The 6,513-nt window shown below is 37.4% G+C and overlaps 1 non-coding gene across 1 annotated transcript; it reads left to right on the top strand.

Annotated features, from left to right (window-relative positions):
* Positions 1-4,489: 4,489 nt before the first annotated feature.
* On the top strand, positions 4,490-4,698 carry LOC124008985. Its single transcript, XR_006834216.1, has one exon. It is a non-coding gene; the product is annotated as a small nucleolar RNA U3 (small nucleolar RNA).
* The last annotated feature ends 1,815 nt before the right edge of the window (positions 4,699-6,513 follow it).

Genomic DNA, 6,513 nt, shown 5'->3' with positions numbered 1-6,513 from the left:
CCCTACAAATAGAACTATGGTCATTATGGCCAAACAGTTCTATTTTTGTTTCATCAGACCAGAGGACATTTCTCCAAAACGTACGATCTTTGTCCCCATTTGCAGTTGCAAACCATAGTCTGGCTTTTTTATGCCGGTTTTGGAGACGTTTGCTGAGCGGCCTTTCAGGTTATGTCGATACAGGACTCGTTTTACTGTGGATATATATACTTTTGTACTCGTTTCCTCCAGCATCTTCACAAGGTCCTTTGCTGTTGTTTTGGGATTGATTTGCACTTTTCACACCAAAGTACATTCATCTCTAGGAGACAGAACATGTCTCCTTCCTGAGCGGTACGACGGCTGCGTGGTCCCGTAGTGTTTATATTTGCGAACTATTGTTTGTACAGATTAACGTGGTACCTTCAGGCATTTGGAAATTGCTCCCAGGGATGAACCAGACTTGAACCAGACTTGTCTTGGCTGATTTCTTTTGATTTTCCCTTGATGTCAAGCAAATAGGCACTGAGTTTGAAGGTAGGCCTTGAAATACATCCACAGGTACACCTCCAATTGACTCAAATGATGTCAATTAGCCTATCAGAAGATTCTAAAGCTATGGCATAATTTTCTGGAATTGTGTATTGATATACCATCCAAAGTGTAATTAACAACTTCACCATGCTCAAAGGGATATTCAATATGTGCTCTTTTTATTTTTACCCATCTATCAATAGGTGCTCTTCCTTGCAAGGCATTGGAAAACGTCCCTGTTCTTTGTGGATGAATCTGTGTTTGAAACTCACTGCTCAACTGAGGGACCTTACAGATAATTGTATGTGTGGGGTACAGAGATGAAGTAGTGATTCAAAAATATTGTCAAACACTATTATAGCACATAGAGTGAGTCCATGCAACTTATTACATTTTTACTCCTGAACTTATTGAGGCTTGCCCTAACAAAGGGGTTGAATTGACTCAAGACATTTCAGATTTTAATTTTAAATTAATTTGTAAACATTTCTAAAAACATAATTCCACTTTGATATTATGGGTTATTGTGTGTAGGCCAGTGACAAAACAAATCTCTATTTAAACCATTTTAAATTCATGTTGTAACACATCAAAATGTGGAAAAAGTCAATGGGTGTGAAAAATTTCTGAATGCACTTTAACCATCATCTTGGAGTCATGCAATGATGTGGCGTGTGGTCCTCCCACTACCCCTCGGGAAACCATGCAGTTTATTAGGATACAGAATAAATCAATGATGATGAACTTCACAGGGTGGTGAAAGTGCACGGTGATGAGCTTGATGCTCCTTTCCAATAAATATTGAGGGTCTGGTGACATGATGATCGATGCTTGACTGCCATTTGACAAATAAAAATATGATCTTATCTTTAATGTCATCATGTAGACTAGCCTACCCGTTGTATCTGTGAGCTGTTGGCTAGAGCACACTTGTCAAGATCAGAGTAGGTACATCTGTTACTTAAAAGCAAAGACAATTGTGACAAAACTATCAGTAGGGTTGAAAATGCGATGGAAACACTTTGAACTTTCAATTTTTGTTTGGTATATGAAACCTTAAGCGAAAAAGTACATTTTGTGTGCACAGTATTCAATTTTAATCCGCAACAAGTCAATTTGGTGGAAACCCACTACTGGTGGGAAAATGTGCATATTTTCTTAATGTGGATTTGAGAATAGTCACATCTATCTTATGACATTTCAGATAGATATGATTATTTATCACCAAGTAGTTTGAATGTAGTGAACTTCTTTTTCAAAGTAACTTTAGTTAAGTAAACTATATTTTTCTTAAGGTTAGCTTTAGTTTAGCTTTAGTTTAGCTGAACTTCTTCCCGTGTGAAAACTATATTTTCAGAGTACCTTCCCCAACACTGATGATGCCATTCAAACAGTTGCATTTCAAACATTGAGTACATTTGACTTACTATATAGCTAATTTTGTGAAGTTTTGTTGCAGTCTGACAATTTTGACAGACACAGGAGGTATCTGAAATATCACAAAATGTAACTTCAAAGACAGTACAGTATGAAGATAGGTTAAAACGGCTTCTGCAATAGAAGTCCCCGATCACACTTGTAGGCGACCGTTTTTTAATTTATTATTACAATACAATAACAAAAGAAACATAGGAGAGCACTAGATGTATATTTTCTCTAAAGAAACATAAAATAACAAAGTAAAAAAATACAATAAAAATCACTACACATGAATTGAGTTTCAAAAGTTAAAGTCCCTATAATAAAATAAGGTCAGGGGTTACAATTGTATAAACCTGTGATAGAGTTGTAGGAATAGTGTTTTTTTGTTTTGTTATTGACTAATTCTAGAGATTTTATTAAATATTGGATTTCAAGTAAAAAATATATTGCATTTGGGGACAGATTTCAACTATTTGTTTTTGTGTATATAACATTTACCAGAGAGAATAAAGAAATTCACAACTAATTCTGTTGTTTTGTTTTCATTTGAATAATAACATATTACATCTTTCACTGTAAATACAAGGGTCTTATTAATTCAATAAAAAAATTAACTACTTAACTCGCTCCAAAATAACTTCACAGAGTCACACTCGTAAAAAAATGAGTTACAATAAGAATTTCCCTTCTTTATCACAGAAAAGGCATATGTCATCCAAGACAACAAGTTATTGCAAGAGTGTATTTTGTGCAAGTTAAAGTTAAAGTTAATTTATTTTACTTTATTTGATATACCAAATTTGGGAGGGAGAAACCAAGCTTTGATCCTTCTATTCAATTTCAGTACATATGCATTCCAAGAAGAATGTCCCTCTAGGAGAGTTCTTGTTCTTGGAGTTAAATATGTAATTTAATAAGAATGTATTATTACATTTCTTACCCAGCAGGGGGAAACCTTCCAACATAAATTGTGCATCTATCTTGACATGTTCTCCAAACACAAATGAGATTTAATTAATTGAATAAATCCTGAAGGTATTTTTTTGCTTATAGTATTACATCATTTCTAACGCATTGGGAAGTTCTATGTTTGTAAGAACTTTCTATAAGATAGTATATTCCATTCTTTATCAAATAAAACAAGCACAAATATAATATTTCTTTCAAACCACTTAGGGAACACCAAAGACTTGTTTTCAACAACAATGTCTTTGTTGTTCCACAGAAGGGCTTTGTGTAGGGAGAAGTTGTGGACATAACATAGTTGCCAGACTAAAAGGGCTGTACATTACATTTGGACAGTTTGATGGGTAATTTTAATGGAGAATAGTTGCACTTCCAAAAAAAATTGAAGACCACAGAAATTCATGAAAATGTGACAGGGAATTAAGTACCATATAGATTTAGAGCTAAGCATACGTCTTGTTATCCAATTTCCTTTAATTGTATTGTTGATATCAATTAAATCTAGTACTTCAAAGCCCACCATCAAGTCTTTAGTTTGATATTACATACTTCTTAAATTTGTGTTGTTTATTTTTCCATATAAAGTCTAGGAAAATTATGTTGATAATCTCTGAGAGAAATTGAGATGTTGACGGACAGAATGATTTTTCGCCATTGCTGACAAACTAATCTCCGGGCTAACGTTAGTCTCACACTGAACTGCGCGTGTGCAGTTGTCAAAATCAACGGCACTTCTTCGATATAAAATAGTACTTGACAAAAATGAAAACGTATCAGTTTCACACTTTCACGAGATTGGAGTAAAAATGTGTTCACCTCCTTATGACATTGGCTCTAATCTAAATTGTGCCTTTTGATTTCGAAAAAAATAACAACTAAGGAAGAACTTTTCACTTCTTTCATTGACTTCTCAAACTCTAAATCCCGGCCATTTCAGTTTGGTCAGTTCGCAAGCGTTACCAGAAGTCTTGCGATGTTGCGCCTCTGGGGTTAGAAACTCTGTGGTAACGTGGTCGACCACACGCTCCCGCAAAGTACCTGGCAGCATGCACAAACAAATCTACGAACGCCATGATACCAAAGAAGAACATCTCCCGTTTCAAGCCGGACACGTTTAATATACATACATACACCTGTTTCAGCTTCTTCTGTTTTTAACTAGGCAACTATTACCTCAGTGTGAGCTCATGCTTTTCGCTAACAAACTTCAAATGTAATTTCCCCATCTCTTTATGAAAAAGTACTATTGGTTAAGGATATTCATTTTGAAGTATGCAGCAACCTTATGACTGAGCCATCCGAGCCACATTTAGCTTCACTCCCAACAAGGACCTAACGACCATGCTGCCTACCAGCATTGTCAACAGTGCTCAGTAACCATTGAACGTATTGTGCGTTGTGGTTATTTGAAAAATGTGACTTTTATCCTTAATGTAGTGAGTAATTTTGATGTTTTTTCGGAGGAAAAATAACAAAACGTTTTTTTCAGTGTCTTACTCTATGTGTACTGCTCAGAGTTGGTGTTGTCACCATGACTGAAAAGAGTATGCTCGTGGTACAAGAGCTGGTGCAAAAGGGTTTATACAGTAATACTATATTTTCAGGGATCTTTTCTATAGTTTTGTACTTGGAAATTGTGTTTATAAATTGAGTGGTCTCGCCATCCACGATGATGAGATTTGATACTCTTTTCTGAGCGCCAAGCGGGCAGAGGTTGAAGAGTTAATTCTTCTGATCACTGCTTTTGATGACGTTCCATGTCTTCTCTGGGGATATGGAGGAAGTATGATCAGAGGAGTAGGGTAGCCTTGTATATTTGAGAAAGTCAAATATATATATATTTTTTTACAAAATATATGAGACTCAAATAAGGTGTAAATCCTACAACAAAGCTTGTATAGTATATTCGTAGCTACACAGAGATGTGTCTGGTTAGACTGTAAACTCTCCTTCCACACTCACATTAAGCATCTCCAATCCAAAATTAAAGCATCCTTCACTCATGCTGCCAAACATACCCCCATAAAACGGACTATCCTATCGATCCTTGACTTCGGCGATGTCATTTACAAAATAGCCTCCCAACACTCTATTCAGTAAATTGGATGAAGTCTATCACAGTGCCATCCGTTTGGATGTTTTTTTGCAGCCGATGTGAGTTAGACCTTTAAACCGGTCAACATTCACTTGGCCGCAGGGCCAGACGGATTACCAGGACCTGTACTGCGAGCATGCGATGACCAACTGGCAAGTGTCTTCACTGACATTTTCAACCTCTCCCTGTCCGAGTCTGTAAAACAACATATTTTAAGTAGACCTCCATAGTCCCTGTGCCCAAGAACAGTAAGGTAACCTGCCTAAATGACAACTGACCCGTAGAACTCACGTCTGTAGCCCTGAAGTGCTTTGAAAGGCTGGTCATGGCTCACATCAACACCATTATCCCATAAACCCTAGATGCACTCCAATTTGCATACCGCCCTAACAAATCCACAGATGATGCAATCTCTATTGCACTTCACACGGCCTTTTCCCACCTGGACAAAAGGAACACATATGTGAGAATGCTATTCACTGACTACAGCTCAGCGTTCAACACCATAGTGCCCTCAAAGCTCATCAATAAGCTAAGAACCCTGGGACTAAACACCTCCCTCTGCAACTGGATCCTGGACTTCCTGACGGGCTGTCCCCAGGTGGTAAGGGTAGGTAACAACAAGTCCACCATGCTGATCCTCAACACAGGGGCCCCTCAGGAGTGAGTGCTCAGTCCCCTCCTGTACTCCCTGTTCACTCATGACTGCACGGCCAGGCACAACTCCAACAACATCATTAAGTTTGCCAATGACATGCATTGGGTGGTTGATCTGCTTCTTTTCTGTGGGGGGGAATATGTGCTCTTTTCAAAGGACGGATCCCGGACTCTCCGTGGCTATGGGATCTGGGGGTTTGGGGTTGGTCTGCCGGGCATTGGGATGACAACCCAACTCAGGTTGAGGAGGTCTTTTAGCGGGTGGAATAGCTGGGACCAATTGGAGGTTTACTTAGTAGCAATGCAAATATCATGGTACAGCTACAGTATATAGACACTCAATCAAATATCATGGTACAGCTACAGTATATAGACACTCAATCAAATATCATGGTACAGCTACATAGACACTCAATCAAATATCATGGTACAGCTACAGTATATAGACACTCAATCAAATATCATGGTACAGCTACAGTATATAGACACTCAATCAAATATCATGGTACAGCTACATAGACACTCAATCAAATATCATGGTACAGCTACAGTATATAGACACTCAATCATCATGTTACTTTTTTATGATATGTTTACAAACATATATTTTGATAAATAGAGTTGAAACTTGTGTCTCATTATGGTAAGTGGTGAAATAAGAACACACAGTTATAATTGTAATGGCTTAGCAGATAATAAGAAAAGACGATCAGTATTTACCTGGCTAAAAGAGAAGGAATATAATATCTATTGTTTACAGGAAACTCATTCAACAATTTTAGATGAAGTTTTGTGGAAAAAGGACTGGGGGGGGGCAAAATATATTTTGAACATGGGCAAAGAAATTCAAAAGGGGAGAT

Source organism: Oncorhynchus gorbuscha, linkage group LG21 (genome assembly GCF_021184085.1).
Source record: "Oncorhynchus gorbuscha isolate QuinsamMale2020 ecotype Even-year linkage group LG21, OgorEven_v1.0, whole genome shotgun sequence".
Taxonomy (NCBI): Eukaryota; Metazoa; Chordata; class Actinopteri; order Salmoniformes; family Salmonidae; genus Oncorhynchus; species Oncorhynchus gorbuscha.
This window is presented reverse-complemented; position numbering and strand designations above follow the sequence as displayed.